At 38.3% G+C, this 25,874-nt stretch overlaps 1 protein-coding gene and 1 pseudogene across 5 annotated transcripts in view; both read right to left on the reverse strand.

Moving 5' to 3' along the window:
* The window catches only part of Tnrc6b (trinucleotide repeat containing adaptor 6B), a 255,688-nt gene that overhangs the window by 185,834 nt on the left and 43,980 nt on the right, over positions 1 to 25,874 (reverse strand). Inside the window, exon 2 of one of the 5 annotated variants that reach the window (XM_013072454.3) lies at positions 7,732 to 7,806. The exons of 3 other annotated variants lie outside the window; for them this stretch is intronic. The gene's annotated coding sequence lies outside the window, so the exon portion shown is untranslated. Of the gene's footprint in view, positions 1 to 7,731; positions 7,807 to 25,874 lie in introns of those variants that run through there. One more of the 5 variants, XM_087213427.1, reaches the window with a different exon arrangement.
* On the reverse strand, positions 4,107 to 9,475 carry LOC147827459 (coiled-coil domain-containing protein 152 pseudogene; annotated as a pseudogene).

Genomic DNA, 25,874 nt, shown 5'->3' on the forward strand with positions numbered 1-25,874 from the left:
CTTTTCCTCATTTTTTTTTCCACTCCCTGACTATGAGGTGAGTGGCTTTGCATCACCACACACCAAAGACCAGAAACAACAGGGCCAACCAATCACAGACTCAAACCTCTAAAATCATATGCCAATATAACTTATTCTAAGTTAATTAATTTAGAAATTTGTTATAATAATGGAAAGTTGACCAACATGATCCCCTATTAGAAATCCCTTCACTTTACCAATCCACATCTGTCCTAATATTTTTATTTTTATTTCAGAATTATTTCAATTTTTATTTCAGAAAATCTTTCCTGATTAACATGATAGTCTGCCTACTTACCATGTCTTATTGATACTTGTTTTTCTCTGTCCTTTATTTTCTCTCATTTTTTGTTGTTCTATTGGAATTTTCTTAGCAGTTTTTAACATTTCCTTTTAAGACATTTTGATAGGGTGAGGACCTGGGCTCAATCCCTAGGACTGCCACCCAAGCCTTGATTTTGGGGAACAAACCTTTGTTATTTATTTATGTAGGTATGTATGTATATATGTGTATATGCATGTATGTGGTCATAGCAGTCAGACCCAAGGTCTTGTCACTGAGCTATACTCCCAGCTTTCATGACGTTCTGTTTTGAAGCAATGGCTTATAGTTGTGTCTATGGTCTAAGTCAATCTTACTGCTCTTTTGACAAAATGGAAGAATAAGTTAGGGAACACACATGTACACAGTTGATTAAGGGTTCCCTTTGGGGACTGCCAGAGGGCGAAAGGTATCAGTGCTAACAGAACCATAAAAAAGTCAAGGCAAAGCCCATGGAGGTGAAAATTAACCGGAGGGGTGAACAAGTGGTGCCACAGCTGTCATGAGATGGTAGGACAACACAAGCATTTGATCTCTGTGTCAGCCTATCATTTTACCTCAGCGCTGTCACCAGTTTGCCATACACGTAAGTGATGGATAGTCTTGGCCTGGCACACACAGGACAGGACTCAATAACTAAATATGCGAAATGTTATGCAGATTCTGTGTAAATCATCTAGAAAAGTGAACACATATGTCAATGTTTTTAAAGTCCTCCAGGATTCAGCCTCAGATGCCTAGTTTCTTCAGTCCAGCCATACTGAACTACTTACAGATTCACCAACAGACCAGACTACTTCAGGTTTCCATACTTTTGTTCATATTATTGCCTCTGCATTTCTATCTTACGGTGCCAGATGGAACATCTTACTTATCATTCTAGATTTCACTTTGATAATTTCCTGACCCAACTTCAGGTAGAAGTAATGATTCCTTCCTTAGTGCCCCCAGGGGATCTTGTGTGAATTCTATTACAGAATCTGTAGCATTTGTTACATGGGTCTTAAAGAATGTGTTTGTAGTATGGCTTTATTTGCTCACACAGATGTCTCCTATGAGATCACTTGTCAACTTCATGATACTAGACCCTAAATCTTGTTAATCTCTGTATTCAGTTTATTTAAAACTCTGCACCTGGCATTTAATAGGTATTCAATAAATTTCTATGTAAGAATGATTGAATTAATCAACTAAAGTGTTTTTCATTTAAAATGCAATACATATCAATTCAATAAACATCTACTAAGTCCCTACCACATGCTAGTTGGTGTGGGGCTAGTGTGTTGTAGTAGAATGAGTTTTGGCTTTGAGGAAGAAGAATCATTCTTCTTTTGTCCATTATTAGCTGTGTAATTTTGAGCATGTTACTTAACTTTCTGATCCTCAGTATTTTCATTCATGAAACTGGGAAAGAAGAGGTAGTATAAGGATTAAATGTATGTATAACTTTACCAAAGTGAGAGAAGTCAACAGGCATTAAAAATGAGTTTAGAGGGCCGGGGATTTAGCTCAGTGGTTCTGCCACCTGCTTCACAAGTGCAAGGTCCTGAGTTTGATCCCGGGTACAAAAAAAAAATGAGTTTAGGGGCTGGGCGTGGTGGGCCGTGCCTGTCAAGTCCCAGCACTTGGGAGGCTGAGGCAGGAGGATCAGGAGGATCACTGTGAGTTCGAGGCCAGCTTAGGCTACATAGTGAATTCAAGACCAGCCTGAATCACATAGTGAGACCCTGTCTCAAAAACAAAGTAAGTTTAGGGGCTGGGAGGATATAGCTCAGTGGCAGAACATTCACCTAGCATGCACAAGTCTCTATGTTTGATCCCCAACACTACTACCAAAAAAAAAAAAAAAAGGACCTAGTTCCTACTTCTGGTGTACTATTGCACAGTACAATAACTATATTAAAAGCCAGACAAGGGCTTCGAATGTTTTGACCATACAAATGACAAATGTTTGAGGAGATAGATATGCTTACTCTGACTTAATATTACAATATAATTATAATCAAAGTTAGCAAAATCTAGACCAGAGTATATAAGTCCATAGTAACTAGATATACAAGAACTGCTTCTACTTGATGTTGGGTTGGATTTTGATCCTATATTTTAGTGGGCTCTGTTTAGAACAGATGGGAAACTAGAATGGATCTTAAAGAAAGCAATAAAATGACAGAAAAACAAGTCTAGTGAGAAACGTTAAGGAATCACCAAGGTTCATGTATAGAAGACCACCAATTTAACCGAACATTAGGTTAAATAACAGAGCTGACTACTGTTTCCTTGTTTTTTTCTGTTCTCAAAAGCATCACCAAGCATTTAAAAACTCAGTTCAAATAAGCTATTATCATTCTTTGAAATAAATATATACTGATGTATTATATGCAAATAAACTGTATCATCTCAAATAAAACCAGTGTATACAAGTATCAAAACACTACATGCAGGGCTGGGGATTTAGCTCAGTGGTTCTGGCACCTGCCTGGCAAGCTCAAGGTCCCAAGCTTCGATCCCCAGTACCAAAAAAACAAAACAAAACAAAACAAACAAACAAAAAAATACTACATGTAGGGCCTAGGATTTAGCTCAGTGATGCTGCGCCTGCCTGACAAGCACAAGGTCCTGAGTTTGATCCCTGGTGCCAACCCCCCCCCAAAACAAAAAACAAATTACATGTATCCCATAAATATGTAAAATTTTCATGTTTTTATATACAATCTAAGAAATAAATTTAAATAAAAAATTTAGTTCCTTTCCAAGAAGTCTCAAAAGGTTTACACATCAGTAAAGATGACAGACAAGAATAAATAGTTGTAAAGGAGTGGATAATTACTACAGTAACGGGTACTCTTAAAACACTAAAATTCTGCTAAAAGATTCTAGAAGAAGGGATAAAAAGGCAGAAAAAGGGAGAGCAAGTAGTTACATTCTTCTTCCCTTCACGAAATTCCAAGAGAAAAACATCAATCAAGACACAAAACCATGAAAAAGAACTATGTATCTAGCTGGGGATTTAGCTCAGTGGTTTCGCCGACTGCCTCGCAAGCGCAAGATCCTGAGTTCTTCGATCCCCCATACCAAAAAAAAAAAAAAAGAATTATGTATCTAGGAAACAGATAATGGTCCAGTAAGACTTACAGATAAAGGGTTGGGGTGTTGCTCAGTGGCACAGCATTTGCCTACCAGGCATCAGACTCTCCACAAAATCCCCGACAGAAATCCCCCGCAAAAGAAGTCAGAACTGACGACTGGACTTAAGTTTTGAAAGGGTTTATAGGTTAGCATCTGCAGCCAGTGGGAGCCACTGGACCTGTTTCAGCAAAGGAGTGCATGGCTAAATCTTTAATTTAGAAGGCAAACCTAAGCATTAACATGGACTGCAGACTGTGATGGAGGACCAGAGGCAGAGAAGCTGGAAATACATTAACGATAAACTGTGCAATTGCTACCCCTAATAACTAAGTTCTTGCATTATAGGCTAAAGCACCAAATGCCAGTATAAATCTCAACACTAGTGCTTTTTATTTTTCTTTTTGAGAGTGCTGGGCATCAAACCTAGGGCTCGTGCATGCTAGCTAAGTGCTCTATGACTGAGCTACGTTTTTTTTTAATTATGTTTATTTATTGGTACATTTTAGGTATACAATACATTTACATTCATCATTGGCATCTTGTACCTTTACATGATGTATCTTGGTTCTTACTTTTTTCCCCATTCCCGGGCCCTCCCTTACCCCCTTCCACCCTTCCCTATTTACAAATAATTTCTTTCCATTTTTTTTCCTTTTCTCATATTTTTCCTTTTCCCTTCTTTCCTTTCCCCTACCCCTCCCATTTCCCCTATTCCTTTAGACCTTTTCTTCCTATTTCACAATATCAATTATATATTTTGATCCTTATTTACACTTTTAGTTTTTCACACCAGAGAAACTATTCAGTATTTACATGTGTCTCCTATTTATTTCACTTAAGAGTATGGCCTCAATGTGCACCCACTTAGCTATAAATGTCTCTAGTTTCTCGTTTCTTATGGCTGAGTGGTACTCCATTTTACAAAAAAAACCACATCTTCTTTATCCAGTCTCCAGTTGATGGGCAATTGAGCTGTTTCCAAGTTTTAGCTATTACAAGCTGTGCCACTATAAACATGGGTGAGCATTTAACACTGTGGTATGATTCTTTTATTTCTTTTGGGAAGATACCCAGCAGAGGAATAGTTGGGTCAAATGGGACTTCCAATCCTAGTTGTTTGAGGTATCTCCTCCATATTGATTTCCACAGTGACTGCACCAGTCTGCACTCCCACCAACAATGAAGAAGGATTCCTTTCTCCCCACAACCCCACCAGCATTTGTTATTGGTTGATTTCTTGAGAGCAGCCATTCTTTCTGGAGTGAGGTGGAATCTCAGCATTGTTTTCATCTGCATCTCTCCCAGACTTTTTGTGGCGAGCTCAACTGCCAAGTTCAAGACCCAGCTCCCTGGGGATCTGAAGGAGGTCACACTTAACAGAAATCTGCAGGTCACAGCAACAGGGCATATGACAGACACTGCTGCTAGATATGAGAGGGCCCAACAGAACTGTTACTGAAAATTCTACCTCCTTCTTTCCTCACCTCTAGAAAATTCTAGAAAGACAGGTGATGCCTGCTATACAGTCTAATAATTCAAATCTTCACTAGTGTTTTTATTCCACATTCTCTTCCCCTCCTGGCACCCCAAAGAATGCTTTCAGATGCTTTCACAAAGTGAATGGAGATGGAGCCCAGTCGTCATCCTTTAAAGCAGCACTTTCCAAATCCAGCGAACGACATTCCTGAGTCAAAAGTCTCCTAGAGGGGCTGGGGGTTTAGCTCAGTGGTTTTGCCGCCTGCCACGCAAGTGCAAGGACCCGAGTTCGATCATCGGTACCAAAAAAAAAAAAAGTCTCCTAGGAATGACCAGTTATGTTGAACACTTTTTCATGTTTATTTGCTGTTTTTACTTCTTTGCCTGAGAAATGTCTGTTCATTTCAGATGCCCATTTTTTAATTGGGTCTTTATATTTGGGGGGGGGTCCTGATTTTTTTGAGTTCTTTATATATTCTAGATAGTAGTCCTTTGTCTGAGGAACATCTGATAAAAATTTTTTCCACAGTGTAGGCTGTCTCTTAGCTCTGTTGGTGGTTTCTCTTGCAGTGCAGAAGCTTTTTAATAAGATGAGGTTCCAGTTGTTGATTCTTTGTGCTAGTTCCCGTGCTACTGAGGATTTGTTCATAAAGTCTTTTCCTATGCCAATGTCTTTGAGAGTTCTACCTAACTTATCTTCCAGCAAGTTTAATGTTTCTGTTTTAATATTTAGATCTTTAATCCACTTGGATTTTAGTTTAGTGCATAGTGAAAGATACGGGTCTAGTTTTAATCTTTGGCAAGTTGAAATCCAGTTTTTCCAATACCATTTATTTTATTTATTTATTTATGTATTTATGTATTTATTTATTTTGGTACCAAGGATCTAACTTGGGACCTTGCGCTTGTGAGGCAGGCGCCGCAACCACTGAGCTAAATCCCTGGCCCCCAACACCATTTATTAAAGAGGCTATCTTTCCTCCAGTGACGACGGTTGGCTCCTTCGTCAAAGATGAGGTAGCTGAGTATGTCTGGAATTGTTTCTGCATCTTCTACTCTATTCCACTGATCCTTGGGTCTGTTTCTTTGCAAGTATCATGCTGTTTTTATCACAGTGGCTTTGTAGTATAGTTTCAAGTTGGGGATTGTGATACCCCCTGCCATGTCTCTGTTGCCTAAAATTGCTTTTGCTATTCTAGGTCTCTTCTGGTTCTGGATGAATTTTTGGATTGTTTTCTCTAGTTCTGTGAAATACACTGTTGGGATTTCAATGGGGATTGCATTGAATCTGTATAGCAGTTTTGGAAGTATGGCCATTTTCACTACATTGGTTCTTCCTACCCAGGAACAAGGGGTATCTTTCCATTTTCTTATATCCTCTTCAATCTCTTTTTGCAGAGTGTTGTAGTTCTCAATATAGAGGTCTTTTGCTTCCTTCGTTAGATTGAGTCCTAGATATTTCATTTTTTTTTATGCTATTGTGAAAGGGATTGTTTCCCTAATTTCTCTCTGAGTCTGTTATTTGTGTACAAGAAAGCTATTGATTTTTCAGTGTTTACCTTGTATCCAGTTACACTACTGAATCTGTCAATTAAGTCTTTTGGAGGAGTTTTCTGCATCTTCTATGTAGAGCATTATATCACCTGACTGAGCTACATATTTTTTTTTTTTAAGCTGTCTCATTTATTATTTAGGCTATTTAGGTAGTAAGCTTATGTTGAAAATGGAAGTGAATTTTTCAATTGCTTTTAATAAAAGTAAATAGTAATTAATGAACTTACTGTTATACACAAAATTGTCTACGTTTAAGGTGAGAATCTTTGCCAATAGAAAGGCGCTGCTCCAAATTGTGAATGGTATTACGAAGAATTGCAACCTCTTTGTTTTATTTCTTCTTGAAGATGTTGAAGCTTCCTTCTGTAGATACTCTGTGGGGAAATAGTAGCATCTGGATATGGTTTTGATTTAGTCTGAGCTCTTGCTAGTTTGGCATCAAACTCCAGCTGCAGTTTGATTATTTCATTTTGCTTTTCTTGAGTTATTAACTTTGCATTTGAGATTTCCATCTCCTTTTTCTTTATTAGATCTTTGTGCTTTTCTTCATTTAATTCAACTTTTTTCTGCATACCTTGATAAAGTTTGCTTATTTCTATCTTATGTTCTTCCTCTTTGATTTTCATTTCATGTACAAGTTTGGCAATATTATCCTTATATTCCTGTTTGTGAGATTTCAGCTTTTCCCTTGTCATATCAGCATTTCTTTTTAGTTGTTCATTTTTACCTCTCAAATTGTGTTGATATTCAATGGTCTGTTGTAGCCCTTTTATCATATCATGAAGAGCAGCACATTCTTTTTTAATTGAGGCATCCTTTGTTTGCATTACTTTTAATAAACAGGTACTCTTTTCTAACTGAATTTCCAGTATGTTATTCTTCCACTGGTTTCTATCATTTTCTTTTCTATCTGTGAAAAATCTTTTATAAGTTTGTCAATATTCACACTGCTAATCTTTTTTGTACATTCGTCACCACTCTGATCCTTGCTTGAACTTGATAAATACAGTAAAATTTTGCTGTTGTTCCTGGTTCCTCAAAATGACTGAGCTACATCTTAAAGGGACCTACCAAAGTAGGGATACAAAGGCTGATAGATGATCACTTCAAATATCCTTCTGTGAAACTCTATAGAGGAGTAACAACATTACAATGTATTTTCTTCCTTTTTAAGATGAAGACTCTCCTATCTTACTGTCAATATATGGTGGATATACATTTTTAAAACTTACCTATGACAGTATCCTGGGGCAACACAAGCCCAAGATGGTAAGTTTGGGCTACTTTCAGTGCAAAAAACCAAAACCCTGAAAAGAGAGAAAAACCATGATGAGCCGCATGCTCAAGGCGAGATGTCTGAGGAAGCAGCAGAGCAGGCAGCCTTATCCAAATCCACATCCTTCCTGTCCACTACTGTCTCCTGGGCCAGTGGTCCAACCTCTCCACGCCGAAGCTTTTTCATCACACACTGGAGCAGTAACTGAATCTTCCTGAGAGGGTTCTTTTGAAGTTTAAATAAAGTATGTGTAAAACACTGAGTACACATAGGGCATGTATTCAATAAAAGCAAATGGTCATTAGGAATGTGAACTGGATTGGTACCGTGCCTGCTTGGCAAACGCAAGATCCTGAGTTCGATCCCTGGTACCAAAAAAAGAATGTGAACTAGAACACTTTTTGAATAGACATTAAAACCTTTTGGGGGCTGGGGATTTAGCTCAGTGGTTCTGCTGCCTACCTCACAAGTGCAAGGTCCCAAGTTCGATCCCCCGTACCAAAAAAAACCCCTTTTATTAAGTCTTAACTTTTTTTTTTCCAGTATTGGCGATTGAACACAAGGCCTTCATAATGAGCTATATCCCCACTTCTTTTTATTTCATATTTTGAGATAAAGACAGTAAATTGCCCAGGCTGGGCTTTAACTTGCAATCCTCTTGCCTCAGCCTCTCAGATTACTGGGATTATAGGCATGCACCACCACAACTGGCTACAAACTTTTATTTCTTATTTTACTTTATGTGTCAAAAAACAACAGATTGCCTTCAAGCTCTCCATCTGGATGTCTTACAATCATTTCAGACTGAGCTGAGGGTTTCCTTCCACCTTCACTATCTTTAAGGTCTCAGGTGAGAACCTAGGTTCGTCCTGCACCTCACCCACTCCAAACCCCTCACAGGACCCCTTCAGCAAGTCCTATCATTTCTGCTTTCAAAATTTTTACCTCCCATCCACCCACAATTCACTGTTCACTGCTATCTCATTTCTCTCTCATGCAAGCCTCTTAGCTGGTCCCTGGTTGTCTCTTACTTCTTCGCTTCCATTCCCAAATAATACCTGGAATAGCTTCTTTAAAATCAACTCATAGCAAGCTGCTAATAAAGGCAGTGACCATTTTATTTATTTCACAATGGAATGTCTCTCTCTGAAATATATATTCCTACATATGTGAGTACATAGATACATGAATGCACATCTGAATAAAAAAATGGCCATCCCTTCATTGAACAGTGGCAAAAACAAATGCCTGAGGCTCAGCTGCTCAAGGCTGCTCCTGCAGCATGTGTGAAGGTGGTCAAAACAATAGTGACTGAGGCAGAAGCTCATCTGTGATAAACTACTGTAAGGATGTCAGCAAGCTGGCATTTGGAAGTCAGCCCTTTGTTTCACAATCAACCTGCTGCTTCCTTCCCAGACAGCACATTGTATTCCCTGTGGCTACAGACTTCAAGGTGTAGCTTTAGGCCCACATTACGCCAGTGTTTGAGGTGGTACACAGCAAATCCTGAAAGCACTTTGTGACTTATATGTCATCACCTCTACTTATTTTATTTAACACTGTTTGAATGAATAATCTCAGATGGAATAGTGCTGGGATGAGACTTGGTAATACTGAAATTATTCTTCCCACCCCTGTAATACACACACTCTTGTGCCAACAGTCTTTCTTTCTCAACAGCAAATTTGACCTTTCCTCATGTTGCCGTTTAAATTGATTCAATAATTAACTATCACCTTTAAGGTAAAATCTAAGATATCTCAGGCCCGTCTTCATTTCCCATTTTATTTATATTGCTCATACCTGGTTTCCTTGCCTACCATACATGTACTAATATCTGCTAAAGCCCTTTGCCAATTCCTTCCACTCCTCTTTTATCTGCCTCTGGTATTCTTGCTAGGATATTTTTCTGTATAGGAGGCTACATGCACTCATATTTGAAATAAAAATTAATCCTGAAATTATCTAATTCAAGTTTCTACAGCACTATTTCCCTTTTAAGAAACAAATAATGGCAAATTCCTTCAAAATATCACCCTGAAATATTAAGAACTACTCTGTAATTCTACTATCTGATCATGTACCCTTATAGTGGTGAACTATGAACTACCTCAGTTTTCTCTACTCTCCTGCAAAGCAACCAAACTCACCCTGGGGCTCACAACAGGGTTGTGTGGATCTTGGACTAATCAATCCCCAGGCTCTGCTAAAAGGTAAGCAGACTTAAAGAGTTCTTCCACGCTGGGCATTATAGTGCATGCCTGTAATCCTGCCACTCTGGAAGGCTGAGGCAAGAGCACTGAAAGTTGGACCCCAGCCTTGCCAAACTTAGCAACCCAGAGAGACCCTGGCTCAAAATAAAAAATGAAAAAAGGGCTGGGGATGTAGCTTGGTATAAAGGGCCTTAAAAAATAAGTTTTTCTACCTCGAAAGCCAGGTATGTAACTAAACTTATAGGGTATAATTAGAACCAACTCTTTCTTAGGGAATACAGCCAGGTGAAATAAATTTGTATTTGACAAACTATATTTACTAAATTTACTAGTAGCACCTCTGATATGGCAGGATTTTAATTTTCAGCATGATTTGACTATTCAGCATGATTTTTCTTATTTATTTAGCACCACTCCCTCTTCTCCTTCCCAGGTTTCCTAGGACTCACCACTGTCACCAGTTTGGAATGTATATAATTGTTGGGATGCAGATTGTCAGGAATACACTATAAACTTTTTTTTTTTGGTACCGGGGATCAAACTTAGGACCTTGAGTTGGCGAAGCAGGTGGTGGAACCACTGAGCTAAATCCCCAGCCCAACACTATAAACTTTTAACCGAGTCACAAATAATACTAAAAGCCATGACTGCCTACACTGTTGGGAACTGGCCTAACTTCAAGCAAGACATCCAGAGAAAAGTGCTAAGCGAAGCAGCAAACATGAGGGGGTAGCGAATACCAGCAAGAGGGGTGGGAAGGTCTTCCCAGAAGGAAGTAGAGTGGCAGAAAGGACAGTACTACCCATCCAGTTGGCCCAAGCAGAAGGTACCTACAAAATTAAGTAGCACAGGGCCGGGGATTTAGCTCAGTGGTGCCGCCGCCTGCCTCAAAAGCACAAGGTCCTAAATTCAATCCCTGGTACCAAAAAAAAAAAAAAAAGAACTAAGTTTACCAAGAGAGATTATGTAAAGGTGCAAATTTCCAATGATGAATGTCATTATATTATATACCTAAAATGTACCAATAAAATTTATTTTAAAAAATTAAGTAGCACATATCATAACATCAAAAGCCTAAACAGGTGGAGGCAGAACTGCTAGAAGCAGATGTGTTTTCTTAGTAAAAGAGATTTACTATCATTCCAAGATCTGGAAATGCTGCCTTTGCAGTTTCAAGCCACTCCTATTTCAGCTTAACACTGGAAATTCTGTAAAAATGTAAAATTCTGTATAAGTCTGCTCATTCCTAAAAACACTACCTTTAGTCCTAAAATCTGCTCTAGCTCCCCTCTTCTTTTTCCTAATCACACCTCTTGAAAAAGCTGTTTCTATTTATGGCCTCAATGTCCTTATCAATCATCATAATGGGATTTCTATCCCTATCAATCCCAGTTGTCAAGTATAATGATGGATAGCTATTTAATCATTCCTGCATTATCTTCTACTTACCATTTAAACATCAGAACCACCTGAAACTCTTGCCATCTGGAGCTTCTACCTCAACAGTAAGGATACTGCAGGTGCAGTCATTGGGCCAGAACACCTTTAGTTCTTGATCTCTTGGCTGTGTCTGGGTCCTCTTGTCTCCCTGGGTTTTCAGCCAATCTCATGGGTAGGGGTTGAGGGGAATGGTTACACTGAAGGGCTGCTCTGGTACTCAGGAAATTGGGGGACAGGTCCTGGTGATGGAGGTGAATGTAATTCCTACCTTCAAGGATGGAGTGTAGAATGGATCCCCAATCCGACAAAATGTTTAGTTCCTTTACCCCACAGGAAGGGTCCAATCCATGACTTTTGCTTCCTATTACAAAACATTCCCTTCCAGAATCTTTTGCTGGCTAGTTTCTTCCAGTCCTTTCTCCACTGGAACCTTCCTCTGGCACTCATACTTTACTTGTCCTATTACTGCACATATTTATCTTTTTTCACACATGTAACTGCCAACTTTATCTTGATGACTCCCACTGTCTCTAGTGCTGACCTTTCTTACAACCTCCAAAACCATCTATATAATTAATTCTACTGGATCTCTCCATCTGACATTGCTAAAATTCAACACACCTACACCTCCAAACAGTTTGTCACCAAAGTGTGTTCTCTTTCCACCTCCCTCAGGAATGGTATCATCCCATTCAAACCAGAGTTCCTTCTCAACCAAACTGTCAATTCTAATCTCCAACTATTCTAGTACCACCACTGCCCTGGTTCTGACACAGGTTCTCAGCAGTTTTGTTTTTAGTATGGGGGATTGAACCCAGGAACTCAGGGCTTTTGCACTGAGATATATCTCTGGCCTTTTTTTTTGAGACAAGGTCTCACTATGTAGTTCAGGCTGGCCTTGAACTTGTGGCAATCCTCCTGCCTCAGCCTCCTGAGTGCTTAGGTACCTGAGAGATTAGTTACTTACCAAAATGCCTAGCTTCTGGCCTTTTTAAAAAGTCTTCTCCCAGGTGATCTGGATGGGTCCTTCTTCTGAATTCCTAACTACAGTTGCTATATATTTCCCTAGGTTTGTGGGTGTACTTAACGGTTATAAGCTTCCTGAATGCAGGGCCTCAGTCTTATTTATCATTGCATTATCATTATTTAATACAATGCTAGCCCAAGAGACAATCCCAATAAATTCTAGAATAAACACATACAGTTTTAGGGAAAAAATAGATACAAGATTCTGAGCTTACCCAAATAAGGATTCTGCTTGTCGGTTATGAGTCTACCAGGGCATTGTACTACTTGCACGAGACCCACAGTGAAGCTCTAGGAGAAGCAGTTAAAGAAACTGGGACTGATGGCAGGACTCTGGCATAAAAACATTACAGTTTTTCTTATATCTTGGAAGTCAGGGAAGATTGCCTAAGGAAAACTGTCTGAAGCAGGAATGATGAGAAAAACAAGCACCCCACCTTGGGCTACTACCCAGTTTGCTCAATTCATCCATGCCCTCCAGCCAAACCCTAGGACAGTCTATCAGTTCTTTACCAAGGGCTGGAGAAAGTCAAGAGTACCTTCTGGAAACCTAAACTAACAAACTGCTTATTACCAGGAGGGCAGGGGTAGAGATGGAAGGGAATAATAAAGACTGTGGGTGAAGAACAGCAGAGGCAGCTACTGAAACCACAGATTCAACTAAACCAGCTTTCCTGAATGCTTACTAAGACCATGGGACTGTGCTGGACAAATTTTCAGAACAAGGTATTAAGGCCAGGTTTCACTGCAAGAATTAAATAGATTAGAGGTGATAAATAGGTTGATGACGGTGATTATTCCACATTGTATTTATAAATCATAACATCATTTTTGTGATGTTAAATACATACAACTATAATCTGTCGGTTTACAATTAAATAAAAATGTTAAAAAGAATTAAACAGGGCTGGAGATTTAGCTCAGTGGTTCCACGCCGCCTGCTGCCTGCCTCAAAGGTGCAAAGACTCAAGTTCAATCCCCGGTAAAAAAAAAAAAACAAAAAAAAGAATTAAACAGATTAATATGCTTAGCTTTCATAACCCATTTATTGAAAACGAAAGAAAAGCTTTTATTCTCCTTCCATATTGTATATTATTTTATATATTGTTAATTAAATAGCTATTTCTATTTAAAGATGTTCATAAATTTTTAAAGTATAATGCTTCTTAGATAAACTGGTTTTTCTTTTTCTTTTTTTGGTACCAGGGAGCAAACTCAGGACCTCACACTTGCAAAGCAGGCGCAGCACACTGAGCTAAATCCCTGGCCCCATAAACTGGTGATTTTGACATTGATACAAAGGACAATAGCATGAATAATCATTAACAACTGTTTATGCTGTGACCAATACTATATACTTCAGAAGTCTCAACAAAATTTCACTTAATCTATGATCCTGTCCTTTGGGCTCTTACATCATGGACAAGGGGAAGAAAACTAAGCACTGGGCTAGGTGACACAGAAGGTGACAAAATGCACAGAAAATAGGGGGCTAGACAATCTATGTGCTTTCAGGAGAGAAACTGATTCCAGCTGGAACTAACAACTCAAAGCACTGGTTCTCAAACTTATTCACCTCAGGATCCCTTCACATTCATAAAAATTACATCAGGCTCCAAAGTGCTTTTATGTGGGCTATAATATCAATTAATATATATTAATAATTACCACACTAAATATTAAAACTACAAAACATTTAAAATATTTATTAGTCTATTAAAAACTATCAATAATAAACTTACATTTTCAAAACTAAAATTATGCTATTTCAAAGGATTAAAAAATGAGAGGAAAGTGTCACTGTTATACATTTTGGCAAGTATCTGGCTTAAGAAACGACAGTTGCTTTTGCTTTCAATCTTCTGCAGTATCAGATATCATGTGGCCTCTGGAAACCTTCACTGTGCTCTCAGGAAAGAATGAGTTAAAGGGCATACTGCACACTAGTATCATTAGAATTAGTTAGAACCTTGAGGACCCCTTGAAAGGGATGGCAGGAAAGGAGCAATTCTTGCACCACTCTGGGAACCATTCATTTACAAGGTAAAGAAAATGGTCTAAGCAAGCAAGGGCCAGGCAAGGAGCAAGTGTGTAGCTGGAGGCCCTAACTTCCAAGGGTGCAAACACTGCTAACAGTTCAGCTACAACCGAGCTAACTCCCTGGTGAATATTAGAAACAGAGAAGGCAGGCCAGGGGCAGGGGTGTGGGGCTGCGCTGCTGGGCGAGGAAGTCTTCCCACACGGAAGCTTCTCTGCCTTCAGGGAGCCTCTACAGCCCTGGGCAACATTCCCTGCAGGCCACATCAGGTTTTCCTCTCTGGTGGCTCCTCTGTGCCTTGCCCGTGCAGGCTTCGAATGGCTCCCCAGAACTGCCTTGCCAAGGCTTCCTAAGGCTGTGTTTACTAACTGTAAAATCTTCTCCCTGCTGTAGTCATGAAGGCTTCAGACATTTCTTGATCTGGCTGTCTTCAAAAGCAAATTTAACATCAGCCACACAGCCAGTTTTTTCCTGCCAATGATCATGTGTTTGCTATTCTGTCCCTGTGCATCTTGTGTGCTGTAAAAACAGTTCCTGGTGCATCATATGTCATGGATCTACTTGCCATAAACTGAAAACATTTTCTTCATATTTTGTGGCACAAACTGAAAGTATTCTGGATTCCATTTGCATACAGTCCATCTCTGCCCCCCAAAACTGGTTTGTGTTTATGGCTAAACAGAGAAAGGGAGATGGCCATTACCACAGTTAAATTGCTTTACTACCAAAGTCAATGTTTGACAGCATATATTCTTTCATTTAAATTTTTCCTATGGTTAGTGCTCTAAAATTATTCTGCAATAAATATAAATATAGTTTATGTAGTAAGTTTTCAGCTAATGGTTTTTTATACCTGAGAGAAGATTTAAGTAGCAGAGGCCGGGGATTTAGCTCAGTGGTTTCACCGCCTGCTGCGCAAGCGCAAGGACCCGAATTTGATCCCTAGTACCAAAAAAAAAAAAAGAAGCAGAAGCTTCATTTTGGTCTCTTCAATAAAAAAATACGATATACAAAAATACAAAATTCATAGTATATAGTTTTTCAGTCCTTTTTAATTTTATTTTTTAGAAAATATATTCGTTAAGGCCTTCTAACACGACATAACAGATTTTGTATGTTTGTGTGTTGGGATTAAACCCAGGGCCGTGTACAAGAACAGATCATTTTAAGTCAAAGTGAAACCAAAACTTTAAAAATTTCTGTTTCTGGAAGGGTAAACTAGGTGATTCAGACCACCTTTCCTGTTGAGGATAGTCAGAAAACCTGGACAGAACATTAAATCAAAACAAAACAAAAAACCTTGAAAGTAGAGAAACATTAACAAATTAGTTGTGTAAATACCGAATAGTTTCTCTGGTGTGAGAAACTAAAAGTGTAAATAAGGATTAAAATGATCAAAATGAATAACTGATAATGTGAAATAGGAAGAAAAGGTCCAAAGGGGTAGGGGAAAGTAAAGAAGGGTAAGGAAAAATTATGAGAAAAGGAAAAAATGGAAACAAAGTCTTTGTAAATAGGGAAGGGTGGAGGGGGTGAAGGGAGGGCAGAGGAATGGGGAAAAAATAAGAACCAAGATACATCATGTAAAGGTACAAGTTCCCAAAGTGTATTGTATACCTAAAATGTACCAATAAAAGAATTTAAGGAAAAAAAAAAAAGAAAAATCCTAAAATATAAAAAAAAAACTGGACCAGGGATTTAGCTCAGTGGTTCTGCTGCCTGCCTCACAAACGCAAGGTCCTGAGTTCAATCCCTGATACCAAAAAAACAAACAAAGACCCCCAAACCCCCAAAAAACAAATTAGTTAAAAATTACCATACATAAAAACCAATTCTACGTGAACAATAAAACAACACATTATGAAATGTTTTTGTAGTTGATGGTAGGGAAGGATTTCCTTAAACAGGATACAAAAAACACCTATTATTAAAACACAGACATGGGTTAGGGATGTAGATCAGTGGTAGAGCACTTATCTAACATGCTCAAGGACTTGGGTTTGGTCCCCAGTGTGTAAGTACACACACACACACACACACACACACACACAAATACACACACCCCAAGTAAAGCCAATTAAGGATTTTAAATTGTTGTGACTTTGCCTTTGACACCCAAAAGGAGAACATGCCAAATACTCTCAACAGTCCAATGGTGAATACCTTGTGGAATATTCATGAAATGAAATACTATACAGCATGAAAATGAAATCTCACATATTTAATGACCAGGTACACAGGAATATATAGTATATGATTCCATGTGTTCAAAACCAGTCAAAAACTATGATTTTTTTTTTTTTTTGGTACCAGAGATCGAGCTTGGGTCCTTGCGCTTACAAGGCAGGTGGCAGAACCACTGAGCTAAATCCCCAGCAAAACTATGATATTTAGAAGTACATGGGTGATAAAAAGAAAAATAAATCAGAAGAGCAGTTAAGAAGTAGAAATGAAAAGACAATGATAGCAAAGTTCATTAAGGGTTTGCTAGGTCACCAAAATGTCCTATTTCCTGACCTTAAGGTGGGAATTTAATTTAATTTTAAAATAATTTAATTATTTTAAAATAATTCATTAAGTTTTAAATTTTCATTTTTTATTTCATGTACTATTATCTGTCTACCTACATACGTATGTACATTACGTATATATGTGGCACAGCCTTGTGGATACTAGTCAGGTCTTTATCACTGAGCTACACCCTCAGCACTTACGCTTTTTTCTGACTGTGTGACATACTTCACAGTAAAAAAAAAAAAAAAAGATTTAAAGCAGAACAGCAATAAAATTAATACCGAAGGAAATGGCATCTTTGGTATAACTGTAAACAGATCAAGAACCCAAATTTCTTTGACAGCATGCTAAGCCTTTCCTCTAGTGTCCAGGCCTTTCTGGTCTCATCCTCTGCCACTCATCTTTTTTCACAAGTAGTCTGCCACATCAGTTCCCAACCATGTGCTTCTTTCCCTTTATTCACAATATTTCTCTGTCTAGAAAAGCATATAGAGGGCCGGGGATTTAGCTCAGTGGTTCTGCCGCCTGCCGTGCAAACGCAAGGACCCAAGGGTTTGATCCCCGGTACCAAAAAAACCAAAAAAACCAAACCAAACAAAAAAACATATAGACATATCAATCATCCTTCTGCCACTGTAACTGCAAAGTGTCATTCAAGACGCAGCCTGAGTGCCACTGTCATGAGACTCCTTTTCATGAGTCAGACTGCCTGGTCCAAATTCCAGATCTGCCATTTACTCGTTGTATGACTGTGGTCAAGATAAATAACTTAGTTTCGTAAATATAAGTGCTTGAAAAGTTCTGGGAACAAATTCTTGGTAAGTATAAACTATTACTATCACCATACACTCTGATAATCTCTCTCCTTTTCCCCACCCCTACTCTGTTAAGATACCCTTCCTCTGGGGTCCCATGGCTCAATATTATACACTTTATTTTCTCATATACAGCTTCTACACATAGTTAATTCCTGAAGAGCAGAGATTAAATCTTTCAAATCTCAATTTACCAGTGTCTAGCACAGTGCCTGTCTCAATGGTTATTTGTGGAATGGATAAGCTGACTCTTAAAGTTGAATCTGTATCACATACAAAAGTAGTTTTTTGGTACTGCCACATCCTGAGCGTACACTACAAAATGTGAGCTTGATGAGCTTCCTACAGCAATTACCTAAGAATACAGTGTAGTCTTTCTCTGGGCTATTCTGCAAGGCTATTGTGAGGCTCAAACAATAATTAATACGAACATTTTTTCCAGGATGAAACTACTATCTGAGGGTTTTACTGTCTTATTAAAACCACAGGATTATTGTTGAGTTGCAAGCCCAGAAAGGGGTTTAAGAGGTAATAATGAATTAGTATAACATAAAATTGCTGTCTGAGATGGTAAGATAAGATTTTCATTTTCTGGTTAAAAATATCTTGCAATGAAACTCTCCAATTTTCACCTTTAGAAAATTCTCATTTGGTTATCAGTGCTTATGTAACATCAAAACAAATATCTGTGCATGTGAATGTCCACAGCAGCATTATTCATAATAGCCAAAAAGCAGAACCAACCTACATATCCATCAACAACTGATGAATGAGCAAAAAGAGGTCCACACAGCCAGAAGAGAATTACGCAGCAATAGTAAAGGTATATATGCTACAACATGGATGGCCTCAGTTATACTCAGTGAAGAAAGCCAGATTTAAACGATTCACATTGCATGATTTCATTTACACAGAATGTACAGAAAAGGCAAATCTACAAAGACAGAGAGTAAATTAAATGGTTTCCTGGGATGGGGAGTGGGAACAGAGATTGACAGCAAATGGGCAACAAGGAATTTCTTCAGGCTGATGGAAATGTGCTAAAATTGAGCCATGCTGATGACCATACAACTGTGTAAATTTACTGAAAAAGTTTTAATTACACACCTAAAATGGGTGAATTTTATGGTATGTAAATTATACCTCAATGAAGTTTTTTTACTTAAAATGCAAATTTTTAAAAAAGTGCAAATTTCTAACATCCTTTTATAGTCAGCTATAAGTCTCTCATCTTTAAAATATCACCCACATATATGGGACCAAGTCATATAAGAAGAAAGCATAACAAGGAGTCAGCTTTTAAAAATAAACTGAAGGGCCAAGGATTTAGCTCAGTGGTTCCGGTGGCTGCCTCTCAAGTGCAAGGTCCCAAGTTTGATCCCTGGTACCAAAAAAAAAAAAAAAAAAAAGACCTAAAAATAAACTTAAATGTCCATATTAAATATCTTTAAAAACCCCAATGCAGCTGGGGGTGTGGCCCAGTGGTAGAGTGCAGGCTGTGGCTTCAATTCCTACCATCAGGAAAAAGAAAAAGAAAAGAAAAGCCCCAAAACCTGAAAACATCTTTTTCAATCCAGTAATAAACGATGTTAATAAACAGGCTTTCAATGCCATTTGCTTATTTCATTCCCCCCTGTACAAACACACACTCTGGCCTCATCTGCATTTATAATTACAAACATAAGAATAAAAAACAACAAAGAAAATTTAACTTAATTAAAAGGCATAACTACAAACATGAACATTTGGCATAACCCTCCTTCCCTTGTTTTTTGTCCAAACAACAAGCATAAGAAAAAGGTAACAACAACAACTATCATGTATAATGGGATTTTAAAAAAGAGATATACACACAATAAACAAGATTTCTAAACAGGGTTTAAGCTAACCTTTAAAAATGAACAGTACTTTTATACAAGTGTACTACAGCACTTCAAATTAAATTCTACAAGACCTAAAGTGCTGTCCAAATTAGTTTGCTGAACCGGAATTGTTAAATTGGATACTCCTTAAAGTAGGTCACTGGCTTGGCCATTCAAGTATTTTGGTAATGTAACTTGCAAAGTCATCAGTCATAGTAAGATTGGACTTTGACAAAACAAGAGAAACTACACTTGTTGGGTGTCAATTGTAGGTTGTATTTTCTTCAAATTTCAGGTTTATTTATCTCAGATTCTTGAACAGGGAAATAACATGAAAGAAGTGTTTGTGAAAGAGTAAATCTGGTGTCGTTGTTTAGAAAATGTCTTTTGCTTCCTGCCCTTTGTCCCTCACATCTACTCAGTCTCCATAGCCAATTAATCCTTCTTTTGAAATATCTTTCAGCTTTATTCCTCTCTCCCTGCTTCTACTCCCACCATTACAGGATTAATTTGTGTTGAGAGGTAACAAGGACAGGAAAACTAGAAAAAGAGCCACACTAGAGACACATCCAGGAGGGCTGAAAGGAGTGGGTGGGGAGTAGTGGTTCTCCAAGTGTGGAACCCAGACCAGCAGCAGCAGCAGCTGGGACAATGGTAGACAGGTTAAGTTCTCAGATCTTACCCCGGAGACCTACTGAGCTGGAAATCTGGCGACTAACAAGGCCTCCTGGTGATTCTGATATAGGCTAAAGTTGAAAATTAGTGGTTTATCTAGAAGTGCAAGAGGAAGAAATGTGCCCAAACGATGACCCGGAGAGAATTTCTACCACTGTCCCTTCAATCTCTAACTGACTCTATTAAAAAAGAACTTTTTTCCAAATCTGATCTCCAAGTGTTACTCACTTCTGATATCATACCCCTCCCACATTGCTTAGGTTCAACCTCCCCCCAAAATCATACATAATCCTGTTGCTTTCATCGTTGGGGCTATAGACAGTCAAGGGGAAAAGAAATGTACCTTATGTGAAAAATGATGATTGAAAAGGTGTTTCAAATCAGCAGAGAGATGAGTTGTTCAACAAATGGTTTGGAATATCTGGCCAGTCCTTGTAAGAGTGAAGAGCGAGAAGCTATTTCTTACTTTGTGTATCTTACTCCATATGCCAAAATAAAATTCCAGGTAAATCAAACACTTCAATTAAAAAACCAAAATGAATATGAGAGTAGCAGATGAAATGATGGGTAAAAATATAATCTTGAATTAGAAAAGGTCATCCTAAAAGCATGATAATTTCACCCCAAAGGCATAAAAATTGCTAATAAATTTTATTACATAAAAATCTAAAGCTAGGCACATTAGCATGCACTTGTAGTCTCAGATAGTTGGGAGGCTGAGGTAGGAGGATGGCTTGAGCCCAGGAGTGAGTGTGAAGCTAGCTAGCCTCAACAACACAGAATCAGTCTCAAACATAAAACAAAACAAAAACAAAAGCATAATAATTTTTTATGATTTAGAAAAATTTCAATTTTTTGATCGCCTGGCAAACTGGCAAAGATTAAGAATGTAGACAATGCAAAGATGTGGAGACAGAGGCACTATTGTATACTGATGGTAGGATATAACAATTGGAGACCAGGCATGGAAAAGAGGTCTTTTTTGGTGGTTTAGGTTGGAGATTGATAGGAATACTAGGATAGAAATTCTTAGTAGACCCCCAAATTCTCTCCTCTTATTGGTGCACTTCTTCCTCTTCTACTGCTTTTCTACAACACAATACACCAAAATGTAAAATATGCACTTATTTTATACAGCAATTTTACTTCTAAGAATGAATTCTACAAAAAAAAAAAAACCTGTAAGAACACCCAACACTGTCCCAAAACTCCTAAACGTACAAATATATTTATGCAAAGATATTGATCACTACTCTGTTGTACTATTTGTAATCCTGAACTGAAAACAACCTTAATGTCAACCATTAGGGAACTGGTAATAGAATATTTTTGGGCATGGTAGTACATGCCTGTAATCTAAGATACTTGAGAGGCTGAGGCAGAAGGATCACAAGTTTGAGGAGCCTGGGAAACTTAGCAATACCATCTCAACCCAAAAAGAGCTGGAGATGTAGCTCAGTACTGACTGGGTTCAATCTTCAGATTGAAAAAAAAGAGAGAGAAGGAAGGAAGAAGGGAGGGAGGAGGGAAGGAGCTAGAGGGGAGAAAAAGAAAGAGAAAGAGAGAAATAGAATATTACACAGCCCCTAAAAAGGAGGCAAAAATAACATGGAAGATGTTCACAGTATCTTTTTGGGGGGCGGGTACCGGGGATTGAACTTGGGACCTTGCACTTGCAAGGCAGGTGGTGGAACCACTGAGCTAAATCCCTGCCCCCCACAGTATCTTATTAGATTAAAATCAAAGAATTATCACAGAATATTATGTAGAGTTTAATCTCTTTATATGTACATATATTTGTCTAACATATACTACATACACTATATGCATGTATAATGTATATAATACATAATATACTATAGATATTACTGAAATAAAGGATACAGGACAGTCTAGCAAGACACAATATCTTTTAAAAATAGCTATCTGTGGTCTGGGGTATCACTCAGTGGTACAGTGCTTGCCTACGACGTATGAAGCCCTGGGTTCAATCCCTAGCAACACACACACACACACACACACACACAAACACACACACACAAAAAAAACACATATCTTTGAGGAGTGGGATGTAATACTTTATTTTCTACTTCATAGACATTAAGTTCTTTATCAAGAGTATAAACTGTTATAATAAAAAATGAATCTGATCATGTTACTCTTTTGTTCAAAAATGTCCAAAGCCTCCCATGCTCATAAAGAATACAGTCCAAACTCCCCAGGCAGATTTAAGGATGGTCCACCTACGCCATCCAATACATGCACTGCCAGAGTGACTGATGAGGGAGGTTAGGCAGAGATCTCTGCTCCTGTCTTCCACTGTATACTTCCTGTAGCCTAGTACAGTACCAGATGGTTTCTAACAGTCACCTCTGTTAATCATCCTATCATTATGAAAGCCCTTAGTAAAGGAGCACATGGCACTGTATTCCAACTTGTTCTTTTCAGCAACTTTTCTTTTCTTTTTGAGACAGAGTCTTGCTATGCAGTTCACACTAGCCTCCAACTAGCAACAATCCTCCTGCTTCAGCCTCCCTAGTGCTGGGACTACAGTCATGTGCCACCACACTTGCCTGCCAACTTGTTCTTTTCAGAACAATGTAGTCAGAGCTACTCAAAAAACTTAACAAGATTTCATCTCTATTAACAGCTTTTACAGGAAACTAAGTTCACATAGCAATACATGGTTGGGTCACAATACAATCCCACTACTAAAAACACAAATCCAGTATTATGTATTTTGGCTAATAAACATAAACAGGGTTTTTCCCCCATAGCCATTTGTTGGCATCTACCTGGTATTCTATGTAACAAACGGATACAAAAAATTACAACTGTTTAGGATTGGGGAAAAGGGAAGATTTCTTAGAAAAGATGAGAGGGGAGCCAGTTTTGTGATCTCTTTGGCTGGGGTGTAATGGAGAGGGTGTGGGGGATCCGCTGAGTATGTGGAGATATCCTTCAAAAACAAAACAAAACAAACAAACAAACAAAAAGCTGATGGGATATCCTCAAGTCCCACTGTCCATCTTGCCAGCTCAAACTCACTGAAATTGTCCAGATGTACCAACGTCACACCACCACGTGTACGACAGTCCAGGTTTGACCCAGGATTCAAGTACAAAGAAAAATCATACCTCTGTAATCAGTTTAGATGCTTCTGAAAAAAAGACAATGATATTCACAGACCCTTTCCTCTGATCATCTCATAATAAGCAGGTTTTCTCAGGGTTTACTGAATAATACGTGAATTTTATTTTTTAATTTTTTTAAGGGGCTTTTTTTGGGGGCGGCTTTTTTTCCACTTTTCTTTTTTGGTACCAGGAATCAAACCCAGGGCCTTGTGCTTGCTGGGCAGGCGCTATGCCATTGAGCTACATCCCTGGCCCATGTGAGTTTTATTTTAAGCCATTCTTATGGCAGATAATTGTCCTCACACATCTTCTAAGGATTTGCCATTTCAGTAGTTTCCTATGGCTAAAGATCTGGAATCTGAAATCCCATAAAATTTGGACCTTGCTACTACCAAGAGAAGCACACCTAAGGATCCATCCAGAGGAGCCTGAGACATTAACATATGGAGTGGCTGTGTCTGCCTTAGACTACTTATTTTGTAATTTTCTGTTGTGCAAGAGAACATAAATCTCTATTTGGTTGAAGCAAAGTTAGTTCATTCCTTGTTGTCTAAGTTATTCCTTTTTGATATAAGTACATACAAACAGAAGAGTCAATGTGGTTATTATAATATTAAATACAAAAAACAAAGCTTTTTTTGTATTAACTGAATGAGTGGTCATTTTTCTTTTATGGTAATATAATTATAAAGATTTCTTGAGTGTATAATATTAAATGCTAACACTCTAGCTAGCAGCTCAGTAATGATTTGGGGCTAACCAAATCAAAATGTTTGGAAAAAGTGTTGATGCTCATATACTCCAATACACACTGCAGTATCATCAGCAATAAGACCAACTAAAACAGAACGTCAAAGCTCGTATGAAATTAGCAAAAATCTCCTTTCAACTACACAGAAGTGGTAATCAAAACTGAATGGAAAAGAAAATTAAAAACATTTCAAAAAGCACCTGCAGAAGGCTATTTTGGCTGCATATTAAGCTTCTGTCTTATCAAACATGTTCCACATTCCACATCTGGTCTTTCCACAAGCCAGTTTCTATCAATGTGATGTTAAAGGACACTTTGAAGTAACAGCAACTGGGGATTTTAAATCAAATTCAAGGGAAGTTCACTTGTAGTTCACATTCACTTTGGAAGAAATGAAGTAAAATAGCTGTTTTAAACTTTTGATACCCCCAGCCATGGGTATTGGACATTTAAACTTATACTCAGAATATATTCATCAAGTTATTCATCAACTTTTTTCATGTATTCATACATTTTTTTCCTAGATTTGATGAATATTTGCTAGCAAAATACTGTAGTTATCAATTATGAGACACTCTTTTTCTTTTTTCTTTTTGGTACCAGGGATCAAACCTAGGTCCTTGCGCTTGCGCAGCAGGCAGCAAAACCACTGAGCTAAATCCCCGGCCCCCTGAGACACTCTTTCTCTTTACATTTTAAAAATCTATGAAATCCAGACAAGTTTTTAAACTAATGCCATCTTTTGCCTTATAATTAATTAGCAGCATTCTTAGTGGATCATAAAATAATACTGTGCCCTGTGACTGATGGCATCTTAAAATCAAGAAAACATGAGGGGCAGGGACTTAGCTCAGTGGTTCCACTGCCTGCTTTGCAAGCGCAAGGTCCTGGGTTCAATCCCCAGTACCCCCCCAAAAAAGAAAATATGGTAATAGTAATCCTAATAATCGCTGGATGTATACTCTGCACCAATTACAATATTTTATATGTAATAACTCATCTCCTTATCACAATATTCTACAGTGTCGGAACTACTGGAATTCCAATTTATAGGGAAGTAAACTGAAGCAGGGAGGTTAAATTACATATTCACTGACAGCAGAGCTCAAACGATCTGACTCCAAAGCTTCAGTTTTTTTTTTTGGTACCGGGGATCGAACTCAGGGCCTTGCGTTTGCACAGCAAGCAGCGAAACCACTGAGCTAAATCCCCGGCCCCGAAAGCTTCAGTTTTTAACTACTGTGTGGTGAATGAAAGTTTCAAAACACTTTTCTTTCTTATAATAAACATGAACTTTATTTTGACATGATTCTGCATTCTTGAAAGATGGTTATTTTTCTTCTAGCACTTTGACAACAGTATTTTGCTTTGTGGCTTCTTCTGTTTGGGGGAGGGGTTTGTACTGGGGATCAAACTCAGGACCTTGCGCTTGCGAGGCAGGCAGTGGCACCACTGAGCTAAATCTCTGGCCCTGTGGCTTCTACTGTTGCTGAGAAGTCAGTCATTTGTCTGCAATCTGAGTGAGAGTAGTTTGCTTTTTCTCTCTGGTCTGTATTAAGATCTTATTTTGTGCCAATGTGTCTGGATGATATTCTTCTTTTTCACCCTATTTGATTCAGAGAATTTTGGTC

Source organism: Heterocephalus glaber, unplaced genomic scaffold, assembly GCF_053883595.1.
Source record: "Heterocephalus glaber isolate CG9 unplaced genomic scaffold, H.glaber_assembly_v1.0 deba00001444, whole genome shotgun sequence".
NCBI classification, from domain to species: domain Eukaryota; kingdom Metazoa; phylum Chordata; class Mammalia; order Rodentia; family Bathyergidae; genus Heterocephalus; species Heterocephalus glaber.